The 12,807-nt window shown below is 42.2% G+C and overlaps 1 protein-coding gene across 12 annotated transcripts in view; it reads left to right on the top strand.

Moving 5' to 3' along the window:
- LRRTM4 (leucine rich repeat transmembrane neuronal 4) overlaps window positions 1–12,807 on the top strand; it is a 799,408-nt gene that overhangs the window by 646,510 nt on the left and 140,091 nt on the right. Inside the window, exon 3 of one of the 12 annotated variants that reach the window (XR_006577583.1) lies at window positions 8,124–8,190. The exons of the other annotated variants lie outside the window; for them this stretch is intronic. The gene's annotated coding sequence lies outside the window, so the exon portion shown is untranslated. The remainder of the gene's footprint in view (window positions 1–8,123; window positions 8,191–12,807) is intronic. 12 annotated transcript variants of the gene reach the window in all.

Raw genomic sequence — 12,807 nt, 5'->3', positions numbered from 1 at the left:
AGTATTTAAACTGTAGCCTTTCATTCCTGCTAGATTTAGGAGAGAAGGCCATTCATTCTATCACTTGGGCCATGGAAAAAAGGAAATCTTGGAGTCACTAGTAGTTAAAGATCAATGTTAATTCAATAATGATGATTGTTGAAATCACCAGCATGTTATGACTTTAAATCACCAGCTCGCAGCTGTAAACAAAATTGAAATGAGATTTTGGATTGCTTGTTTACAAAGAAAGGGAAGCCAGAGTTGAGAATAATATCACTATTGAGAATTATACTTCAATTAGCACTACGTTGTTTACTCATATTACCCCACTCAAATGTTTTTTATTGGTTATTACCAGAACTGCTGGGGGGGGGGGGATTTCCAGCAGAAAATTTTGACAGAAATAAATAAAAAACAAAATTCTGGTGAAAACTTGAAATCTAAAATATTTTGACTGGAAACCATCTCCCATGATGCACCCTGATGTTCCCTCTTGGGGTGGGAAGGTGATGCATCATGGCAGTCACATGGCTGCAGTGCATCATGGGAAATGAAGCCTGACTGGGGAGTCCAGCCGATGGTACCATGAGCCACTGTGGTAGCATTTCAGAATTGATTTGTTGTTTTGGGGCCTTCATGTTTTACAAGTTAAGATCAATCTTTTTCTGGGAAAAATAAATTCTTTATTGCAAAACAACTTTGTCAAACTAACATTGATGGACATTTTTTGACCAGCTATAGTTATTACCACTAAGTTTTAAGCACTAGTTCTCTTCTTTTAGGTGCTTAACTAGGATGCTGAATATAAGTGTAATGCCCATGTTTCATCTCACACATGTATGGTCACACTGAAGTCAGTTAAACTATTAACATTGGTACAGCTAAGGGTGCATGGATTTGTTTGCAGTTTGGGGGCCTGAATCTGGGGGTGGGGGAGATGGATGGGAGGGAAAATTGATGATAAGTTTTGCAATTATTTCTTCTTTTTTTTTTTCAGCAAATATTTTCACTAGCTGTAAAGGTGGTTGAAAATTGGGAGAGTGGGGAATTTTTTTGTGTTTGAAATTTTGAAATGTTAGAATTTTTCCAACCCATTCTGTTAATAACCATGACAGATCCTAAACAAAAGTCCCAAATCTGAACGTCCCTAGCATTTAGAGAATGTTCGGAACCTGAATGGTGAGCCAGATGAATGAGAACTTTGGAAAACCTCTTGTATAGTAGCACAATTCTGCAATGTTAAGGTTACAAATCTGACAAGGAAATTATTATTTACTGCATGGCACTGGAACTCAGGAGACCTGAGCTCTGTTCCTGGCTCTGCCACTGGCCTGCAGGATGACCTTGGACAAGTCACATCACCTCTCTGTACCTCAGTTTCCCCATTTGTAAAATGGGAATAATAATACTGCCCTCCTCTGTAAAGAAATTTAAGATTTACTGATGAGAAGCACTATATAAGAGCGAGGTGATATCACTATTAGTGCCAATAATCTAATGCCTCTCTATTGCTTGCAGTGGAGGGGTGAGAGAGTGAAACTACAGAATGCCTTTCTTAAATATGGAAGGACTTAAGCCTGTGCTTAAAGTTAAGAGGATACAGGGAAATTGCAAGGAGGAGTCCCATTCATGTCCTCAGCATAGAATATAAGTGAAACTTCAGTGATTCATAGCCCTTCTGTACAGGAACGAATTTCACCCTTTGTCAATGTTTCCTGGTGTGTGAAATGGGTATAAAGTTTACCTACATAAAAGAGGTGTCATGAAGCTTAATTTATGTGCCACTGAGATTTAGACTTGCATTTTTTGCCACTGAGATCTAGCCCTGCTTGGAGATCTTTATGTGAAAGTTGCCATATATTCAGCATTGTATTAGTTGTTAAGTATTCATAGTGGCCACTAGGGGATGTAGAGTGTGAGTATGTAAGCATCTGGACTGGTGACTGCAGCACCTGTACATGTACTCAAGTTAGTTTTGATCTACACAACAGTGAAGCACAGGTTAGCCTGACCTACCCGGGTGAGGAGTGCATACACGAATCGCCAGCACCCATGCTGCCACATCTTCACTGCTATTGTTACTCAAGCTAGCTATGATCTACAGGTGCAGTCACACTCCTAATTGCAGTGTAGACATACCCAGTGAAATAGGAAATAAAGACCGTCAAGAAGTATTCAGATGACAAGTTCATGGAAGCTTTGGGGGGAAGGGGCAGGCAGGGGAGTAGATTGTAAATTGCTCTTTTGGAAAGTTTAGAAATGAGCTTTTAAAGAGGAAGAGAGAGAGAAAGTAGAATAAGAATTTCCCTCTGTGATTTTTCCATCTGTCTGGGAAAAGATTGAAAGTAGTCTCAAGGCATGACGTTGCATCTATTAATTCTGGGAGCAACACTCCCACACATGGCTAATGATCCACTGTATAGATTAATTTCCTTTGGTTTCAACAGCTTAGTTTTGGGCATTAGGATAATGGATTTTTCCTGATCCTGAAGGGTTCACTTTGAAAGTCAAATCTCTTGCCCCTGTGTGGAAGAATGCTTAACCCCTTCAGCACCCTGGATGAGCTTACTGTTCCTCAGCAGGGGAACTGAAGATGAATTTCTTTCAGTTTGTCAGCCCTCCTTCTCCCAGCCCCTTTCCATAGCACTATTAACCCTAGCCCACCTCTGCAGTCTTCCCTCTCCTTTCCCCTAACACTTTCTGGACATTTCCCTAAACCTTGATTCTTCTCAAAGATCCCCAAGCAAACCTACTGAGGGACAATTCCTTTGTTGCCTCACCTCTGCCACTTGCTGTCCCTTCGCACTAATCCCCACCTCATCTCCATCCCCAGTCTCCCCAAATGTGCACTCCTGAATCAGGGCCCTAGGCGAAACTTCCACCTTGCGCCAACCCCCCACCCAGCTAACCCCGCCCCTCCCGCGGCAGCTAACCACGCCAACCCAGCCCCCCACCTGGGGAGCCCCCCTGTGGCAGCTAACCCAGCCCCCCACCTGGGGAGCCCGCTGCCATCCCCTCACAGCAGCTACACCCCCCTGTGGCAGTTAACTCTGCCCGGGGAGACACCCCCCCCCACGGAAGCTGAGCCCCCCTCTGCAGCAGCTAACCCCGCCCGGGGAGCCCGCCCCAGCTCACCTTGGCTCCGCCTCCTCCGCTGAGCATGCCGGCGTCGCTCTAATTCTCCTCCCCTCCCAGGCTTGCGGCGCCAATTGGAGGAGACTTAGAGCGGGGGCTGTGTGCTCAGTGGAGGAGGCAGAGTGGAGGTGATCTGGGGCGGGGAGCGGTTCCCCTGTGCGCCCCCTCCACCCCGTTACTGCGGGCGCTCCACCCCCGTGCCCCCTCCACCCCAGCTCACCTCCACTCCACCTCCTCGCCTGAGCGGGCTTTTAGGCGCCCTCAACCACTAGGTGCCCTAGGCGGCCGCCTAGCGGTGGCACTGGCCCTGCTCCTGATGGGCCCACTTTCTCCTTGGTGGTTCCCTGGTTGAGAATGGGTTGTAAAGAGGCAGGTCCCATTGGCTGGCTGGGCAGAGGATGCAGGACACCTACAAGGCAAAAGTCCTCTTCTATCCCATTTCCCACACTAATTGATCTCCCCTGTGCAAACTAGAAGATCCAAGAAAACAGCCAGTTCCTACAAGGAGGTGTTATCCACATGAGAGCTTGATAGGAAGTAGGAAGGATGAAGTGGTGAAGGTACTAGCCTGAGACTCAGGAGATCTGGTCTTTATTCCTAGCAGGATGTGTTTACACTGCAATTAGATACCTGCCGCTGGCCCATGCCAGCTGTCTCAGACTCTCAAGGCTTGGGTGAACGGGGCTGTTTAATTGCGGTGTAGACATTTGGGCTCGGGCTGCAGCCTGAGCACTGGAACCATTCCACCTCACAAAGTCCTAGACCTTGAATATTTACACCACAGTTAAACAGCCCCTTAGCGTGAGTCACCTGGCATGGACCAGCCACGGGTTTTTAATTGCAGTATAGACATACCCAGACTTTCCTGTATTTCTGTGGGCACGTCACATCTTTGCCTCTGTTTCCCCATAAGTAAACTGAGGTATTCCAAGTTCTCTATCTCACATACATGTTGGGGAGGATTCCTTAAGGTTTGTGCGGTACTCCGATACTAATTCAAAGAAGACTAAACAGGTCCTTAAGAGTAACTAAACAAAAGGAATAAAAAATCAATTGTTTGGTTTAAGTCACAAACAGTAGAGCTGGATTGAAAATGGATTGGGGGAGGAGGGGAAAAATTTCATTGGATCTTGTTTATTTTCTACCTGTCATCTCTGCTTGGCAGTAAAAAAAAATGGAATATACCAATAGGAAAGTAATAAAGTAACACTCATACAATTATATTCTTCACTACAGAATAACTTTGTTCAAGGCCAGGTACCAATCTTTAAGTATTGCACGAAACCAGCATTATCTGTGTGAACTTCCTGGGTTTGGATTGTTTAGAGTAAATATATTCAATTGGGTTTTTTCCCCTCTACTTAGTCTTTTTCAGTGATGCATATACACAGAGATGACACTTGTATTAATTAAATATGAAGTATCTGCTACATTTTCTCATAACAAATTATGGGATTGCTGAGAGCCCTGGACCAGTTTATAGATTTAAGATGATTGTTCTCATTACCTATTCTTGTATACCTTCCGAAGGGAAAGCACTTCTAATGATTTACCAGTCTAAAGAAAAGCACAGACAACTTAATAGGAAAGGACTGAGCTACACCTTTGAAATATTATCATTCTGTGGGAAGTGTGGACTAGTGGTTAGGACTAAGACTTGAGAGGCAGAAATCCTAGATTGTGTTCTAGGCTCTGCCATCAACTTTTGTGAGTGACCTTGGGCAAATAACTTAGGCCTGGTCTGCATGCAGTTTTTGTATTGGTATAACTGTCAATTAGAGATGAAGGGTTTTTTACCAAAGTAGTTACACTGGTACAGCCCCTAATGTGGACACAATTATACTGGTATCTTACACCCATATGGCTTATTCCCCTTCCTGTAAGGGGTTACGCTATACTGCTATGAGCACATGTATGGTGGTGTAACTGCATCTACATTAGGGTATGGTACTACTTTAATTAGACTAATATAGTTTAAGGGGTATAATTTCTGGGTGTAGACAAGGCATTAATCTCTCTGTATCTATTTACCTTTCTTTAAAATGATTAACAAAATTTTAGAATTTTTTTTTATATTATAAGGGCCAGATGCTAAGCTGGTATAAATCCAGCATAGCAGCCTTATTTCAGTTGAGCTAAACTGATTTAACCAGCTGAAGATCTGGCTCTGCATTAGAAACTACCTTTGCAATCCTATTGTCCATGTAACTATGTCTAATGTAGCATATTAACTTTGAGGAAGATAATTATAATTGAAAGGTTTGGGAGCCAGGACTCCCTTTATTGACTAATTTTGTGAGCTTGGGCAAGTCACAACCTGTGTGTGTCTCGTTTATCCATCTGTAATATGAGGATAATAATATCTACCTCCAAAAGGAAGCTGTACGATTTAATAAAAATGTTTGTAAACTGTTTGGGGACCTTCAAGTGCTAGAGAGAAAATGAGCCCTCTTACTCACAGACTTCTTTCCCAGTAGCCTAGAGCTTATGTAGGCCCTAATCCTGGAAACGCTTATGCACGTGCTTAACTTTTGCACATATGTGAAGTCCTGTTAAAGTCAATAGGCCAGATCCTTAGCTGGGGGAAGTTGGTAGAGCTCTGTTGACTTGTATGGAGATTTGCTGGGCCTACAGCAGCAGCTGAGGATGTTGCCATTTAGAACTAGTTATATGTGAAAAGTGAAGTACATGCATAAGTGTTTGTAGGATTGAAGCCTTAGGTATTTAGGAAACTTAGCTGTGTACAGACTGACTTCCTATCAGAGGGATCTTCCTCTGCCATCTCCTAGCAATGGCCTATAGCTTTGCATAGATGAGAGGTTCCATCAAAATGACCCTGCCATGACTTAGTGCTGCACCCACTCTCAGTCTAGAGGACACTGCTAGTGTGTGTGTTGTTGTTTTGCAGAGTGAGTGGAGCAGCGGCCATCACGCTGGGAAGAAAATTGATAACTCCACACTGTCACCAACAGGGTGCTTGTATCAGTCTCATTGATTTTCTTCCCTACTAGGCAATGGCTGCTCCGTTCTCTCTGTAGAATGCGTCCTTTATGGACTTTGTGATCATGGCAGTCATGCGGAAGACTCTTCTAGTAGAACAGAATGATGTTATTAGCGAGAAGGTTGTTTGATGGAGCCACTTGGTATCCAAACCATGAAGCCCATTTCTGCTTTTCCTTGAAATGATAGCACTTGACTGAGACCAGAAGCAATTTCACTGAAGTGAAAGTTTCCCCATTTTCAAAATCCGGTGTGTTGCTCTAGCACAACTCCTTTTTAGTGAGGACAGTGACTGGGAATGGGGTGGGTGTGGGGGGATATTTCCTCATGTCTTTTTGTAATAAGATCTGGAAACTTGCCATAGCTCTGACTGTAGGAACTGAGCCACAGAACTTGGGCTCAGGAAGAGATGGATTTCAAAAGCCAGTTTTTGCTTTGCAAATAAGGGAGCAGATCTTGAGATGCTGAGCCCCTTACTGATGCAAATGCAATCTTGCCAATTCCGAGCATTCAGAAATCACGTTGGCGCCCAGAAAGGTAAAAGCTGAGATTCTCATCTAATTACAGGCTTTAAGAAAAATACTAAAAATTATGAGACTTAAGAGAAAACCACAAGAATTGGCAACTCTGAAGGCCACCGCTATATTGTGGACCCTGACCCTGCCAACACTTGTGCATAAAATTTCTTAGATGCCTATGAGTAGTCCCATTGAACTCAGGAGATCTGGGGTACAGGACTCTTATGTTCTCTTTACTGATTTAATGTGGGATATTGGCAAGTTGCTTATCCTCTCTGCTGCTCCATTTACCCAGCTATTAAATGATGTCTACTTTATTGGGAAACTGATTTTCTCAATAGGATTAGTCCTTTTCATAAAATTATTCATGATGTGCCTACCAACTGGTGCACTGGCATCTTCCACCGTACATCTTGGAGTATAGAAAGGGTTAATTGGGATTGTTGCAAAAACAAGCCATTGCAAAAACTTTTCTCCCATTAAAAGAGCAGAAAGAAGCAGTAGAAAGAAATATTTCTAGGAGAATTGAGAGCAGGAGCTAGTCTCCTTGGACACAGTTCACCCCTAGAGCCATTGTACCACTTAAGCCTTCAAAACATGGCATAAGTGGTGCATTAGACCATCTTCTGGCTCTGTGCACAGGAGCACATTTTGTCCCTTAGCAGCAGCCTGTACAAAGTTTAACACCGATGATGTGCTTCAGCTGAACGCAGCAGAGATGTGTTCAGTCCTTGCAGTTACAAAGCTTAGCTCATTCTGTAGTAAAACTCCTAGAGTACCTTCCTCATTATTCTAGCTTGTTGTAGGAGGGATTGTCACTTTCTACTGAAAGTTTCTGTTTATTCTGTTGAAGCAGTAATAATACTTTGTGCATCAGTTGTGCCTTTTCCTCCAAGAATCTTAACTTACTTCACAAACTTTACGGGCTGCGTTTTCCAGTGAAGTCCAGACAGGCCTCCCTGTGTGTGTGCATTACGAGATTTGCATAGATAAACCTCATCGCCTGAAGACACAGTTGACACATGTCCAGATTTACAAAGCTGTGTAGGCATCGTGGTGGGGCAGGTAACCCCACCACCAGTTGAGAAAGGGTTAAAGAAACCCCTGTGGTCACACTCAGCCCCAGCCTGCCGCACCTGTGTGGCTTGCTAGGCCTAGGGCGAGGGCCCTTGGAAGGACGAACTCAGCAGAGATGGGATGGTGCTCTGAGGTGAGCTGAGCTACAGAGCCCAGACCCAGGGCACTGGTTTAGCTACTGAGGAGCCTCTTGAGAGCACCGCCAGCCTGAGCCCTGTGAGAAAAGGTGTCTGTCTGGCTTGTTTCTTTCACTGAAATCCCCAAGATTAATTCTTGGCCTTTGGCCATGCAGGAGGGCAGGAGCTGAGATTTCCTGTGGAGCTGGAAAGACTGCTTCCGCTTCTAGGCGTGAGGAGGGGTAGCCTCTTGTGGGCCTTTTTGTTTGCATTGTTTTATCTTCTCCTTTTCTAGAAGGGGTGGACTCTGAGATACAGCCAGAGGCGCTTACCCTGGGACTGCCCAGGGAATGATGTGTGAGGTAAGCGAGGTTTTCACCTTCACCCAAGGGGGCAACCTTTGACAGGCATTTCCAGATGCAAATAGGTGCCTTGTGGTATGCACTAAATTTGCCTAAGTGAGTTTGATACCTAGCTCCCATTGACCGTCACTGGGATGTAGCGGTCTAACCTGTTTAGTCACTTCATAAATCCCACTAGGTGTATATCTGCATCTGTAAGCATCTAAATACTTTTGTAATGTGAGCCATAATTTATTACCTATGCTGCTGCTAAAAAATGGGGCATATATAACATGATGGCTAAGGATGAATAAGCCTCAAGCAGCTGGCTCACATAGAGCCTAGCTTTGCTATTTCTGCCAGTGAATGGAGTTACTCCTATAAGCTCAAGTGCCCCAAGTGTCTGCTCTGGTGTTGACAATCCTAGGTTTATTCTCCCTTCCTGTTAGAGCTGGTCAAAATTTGGAATTCCCATTCGCTAGGAAATTTTGAAATCTTGATGTTTCAGGATGAAACCAAATTTTCTAGATCTTTGAATGTTTTTGCAAAATGAAATATTCCAAAAAGGTTGTGTTTTGACCTTATCCAAAATTTTGTTTTGACCTGTGAAAAATTTGATTAAATCAGTATGTTCCTGTGAAATGTTTCAATGCCACTAAATCAGCATTTTCCAAGGGAAAACTGTTCTGCTACACAATTTTTGACCCGCTCTACTGCTGACCTGACCCTTGGTTGGGATTATTATATGGGCAAATGTTTGCATGAGGCTCTCTCTTTTTGAAAAATTGTCCCTACATAACTAACCTCACAGCACCACTGAAGGACAGGTAAAATCTACGTACAACTATTAGCTGTGTTCCTTAAAAAAAAAATGCATAGGGAGGGGAAGACTGAAAGGGGCTAGATTTTGCGAGTTACACTTAAGGACTTTTGTTTCACAGGAAAGGTTCCCCTCCCCCCAGAGTGTTAATGGGAATTAGATGCCTAACCCCAATTTATGCCTTAGAAAATCTCCCACTGTGTTCTTATAAGAACATAAGAACATAAGAAAGGCCGTACCGGGTCAGACCAAAGGTCCATCTAGCCCAGTATCTGTCTACCGACAGTGGCCAATGCCAGGTGCCCCTGAGGGAGTGAACCTAACAGGCAATGATCAAGTGATCTCTCTCCTGCCATCCATCTCCATCCTCTGACGAACAGAGGCTAGGGACACCATTCTTACCCATCCTGGCTAATAGCCATTTATGGACTTAGCCACCATGAATGTATCCAGTCCCCTTTTAAACATTGTTATAGTCCTAGCCTTCACAACCTCCTCAGGTAAGGAGTTCCACAAGTTGACTGTGCGCTGCGTGAAGAAGAACTTCCTTTTATTTGTTTTACACCTGCTGCCTATTAATTTCATTTGGTGACCCCTAGTTCTTGTATTATGGGAATAAGTAAATAACTTTTCCTTATCCACTTTCTCAACATCACTCATGATTTTATATACCTCTATCATGTCCCCCCTTAGTCTCCTCTTTTCCAAACTGAAGAGTCCTAGCCTCTTTAATCTTTCCTCATATGGGACCCTCTCTAAACCCCTAATCATTTTAGTTGCTCTTTTCTGAACCTTTTCTAGTGCTAGAATATCTTTTTTGAGGTGAGGAGACCACATCTGTACACAGTATTCGAGATGTGGGCGTACCATGGATTTATATAAGGGCAATAATATATTCTCAGTCTTATTCTCTATCCCCTTTTTAATGATTCCTAACATCCTGTTTGCTTTTTTGACCGCCTCTGCACACTGCGTGGACATCTTCAGAGAACTATCCACGATAACTCCAAGATCTTTTTCCTGACTCGTTGTAGCTAAATTAGCCCCCATCATGTTGTATGTATAGTTGGGGTTATTTTTTCCAATGTGCATTACTTTACATTTATCCACATTAAATTTCATTTGCCATTTTGTTGCCCAATCACTTAGTTTTGTGAGATCTTTTTGAAGTTCTTCACAATCTGCTTTGGTCTTAACTATCTTGAGTAGTTTAGTGTCATCTGCAAACTTTGCCACCTCACTGTTTACCCCTTTCTCCAGATCATTTATGAATAAATTGAATAGGATTGGTCCTAGGACTGACCCTTGGGGAACACCACTAGTTACCCCTCTCCATTCTGAGAATTTACCATTAATTCCTACCCTTTGTTCCCTGTCCTTTAACCAGTTCTCAATCCATGAAAGGACCTTTCCTTTTATCCCATGACAGCTTAATTTACGTAAGAGCCTTTGGTGAGGGACCTTGTCAAAGGCTTTCTGGAAATCTAAGTACACTATGTCCACCGGATCCCCCTTGTCCACATGTTTGTTGACCCCTTCAAAGAACTCTAATAGATTAGTAAGACACGATTTCCCTTTACAGAAACCATGTTGACTATTGCTCAAGAGTTTATGTTTTTCTATGTGTCTGACAATTTTATTCTTTACTATTGTTTCAACTAATTTGCCCGGTACCGACGTTAGACTTACCGGTCTGTAATTGCCAGGATCACCCCTAGAGCCCTTTTTAAATATTGGCGTTATATTAGCTAACTTCCAGTCATTGGGTACCGAAGCCGATTTAAAGGACAGGTTACAAACCTTGGTTAATAGTTCCGCAACTTCACATTTGAGTTCTTTCAGAACTCTTGGGTGAATGCCATCTGGTCCCGGTGACTTGTTAATGTTGAGTTTATCAATTAATTCCAAAACCTCCTCTAGTGACACTTCAATCTGTGACAGTTCCTCAGATTTGTCACCTACAAAAGCCAGCTCAGGTCTGGGAATCTCCCTAATTTCTTAAGAAATTAATTGTCTGAAGACCAGAAGGAGTCATCAAATGCATTGTTTTATGGAAAATGTCAACATTAATTAACAAATAGTATTTGCCTAGAAATTGTAATTCCAGTTGAAGGTTGTTGGGTGGTTTTTTTGTTTTTTTTTAAATACTCTCTGTGAATCAGTTAAATTAAAAACCATCCAAAATAACACTCTTATTAACTTTTAGGTATTGGCAACTGAGAATGTGGCTGGTGGTTTTTATTTTTTATGTTCCTTGAGAATACGATAGGCATGGCTGCTTGTCTAGACACCTTCATTTTTTATTCTGTACCAAACTTGTCTTCAGTGCAGTTCTTAGAATCCACTTTACAGTGGGAGAAGTGGCATGAAATGAAATAAAAAAGGAATGGAAAGATATCTGTAAAAATTTCCTCACAGGAGAATGTGCTTAGATTGTCAAATGCAGTTGTGGAGGATTTTTTAAAATGTAATGTAGTGTTATATGTATGTTTATGATTAAAAAGCTACAGTGTGCCTAACACTGGGGTGATTATGAGCACTGCAAAGCAAACCAGTTGTATCCCAGGCTGAGAATCCTTAGATTCTTAAGTAATTACTTAAAGCCAAGCTTAGAGAATCTCTCTGTTCTTATATGGTAACTTCATCACTATAACGTTCATGGATTTTATCCTCACAACACTCTGTATGGTAGGTGCACCTAAATCTAACTGTAATCTTTTCTCCACAGAAATGCAGATTTGGGTCAACTGAAGCATTTTGTGAATTTGTGTTAAATGTACTGAACTGTTCTGATTGAAACCATTCTCCCTCCCCCAAATTCAAAATAATTGCAACATGTTGTTTAAACTTTTTTTTTTTTAACACAAAACACTTCATTTTTTTCCCCAAAATGACTTTGTTTAAGACTTATTTAAATTTAATTGAGGGAAACATTAAAAGGTTAAAGTTTGAAAGCAAACCCTTTTTGTTTTGTGGCATGTTAATGACTGACAGATTTATTTGTGCATAAGCTTTCAAGGGTAAAAAAGCTCACTTCTTCAGATGCTTATGCCCAAATAAATCTATTAGTCTTTAAGGTGCCACCGGACTCCTTGTTGTTTTTGTGGATACAGACTAACACGGTTACCCCCTGATACTATTTGTTTTGGGTTATTTCACTTCATCCTAAATTATTTTCAGGTTTTTTTTAATTGAAAAATCCCATGTTTGTACAGCTTTAGTGCCCAGTATTACCCCCATTTTTCAGATGAGGAAGTGAGGGATAAGGCAGGTCAATTGAGTGGCCTGTGATCACATAGCAAGTTTGTGGCAGCCGGGATTTTAACCCATGTTTCCAAAGTTACAGGGCAATGCTCTAACTACTAGACATGCTTCCTAAACCATATTAACAGCGATTTGCAATATATTTGAGGACTTCTTCAGCACTTCAGGGAGGTCCAATGGATGGCGCATCTCAGACCCAGCTGGATTTTTGCAGGTGCCCACCCTATTCCGAGGCAAAAAAAAAAAAGGCCAACTTTCAGTTCCTGTAAAAATAAAATAAATTTTAAAAAATCCACGCTCTACACAAACTCAAGAGCTGATCAGAATTTAACTGTCTCTTTAATCAAATAAACATGCAAACAAGTAGACCCCAGTTTCAGGTAGATTTAACATACTTATGCACAAGTGCATTTTTAATAGCTAATCTAAGCCTTACAGCATATGGGAAATATCAGTCTATACGGCAAGCTTCCAGTGTTGAAGTGTTAATACACTTTTAAAGAGTAAAATGTAATTTTCCTCCACTGCTTAAAAGAGATCATGGAGGCTGTAAA

The sequence above is a fragment of the Mauremys mutica genome, chromosome 2 (genome assembly GCF_020497125.1).
Source record: "Mauremys mutica isolate MM-2020 ecotype Southern chromosome 2, ASM2049712v1, whole genome shotgun sequence".
Taxonomy (NCBI): Eukaryota; Metazoa; Chordata; order Testudines; family Geoemydidae; genus Mauremys; species Mauremys mutica.
The sequence above is the reverse complement of the archived record's forward strand: the minus strand, read 5'-3'. Positions and strand labels throughout refer to the sequence as shown.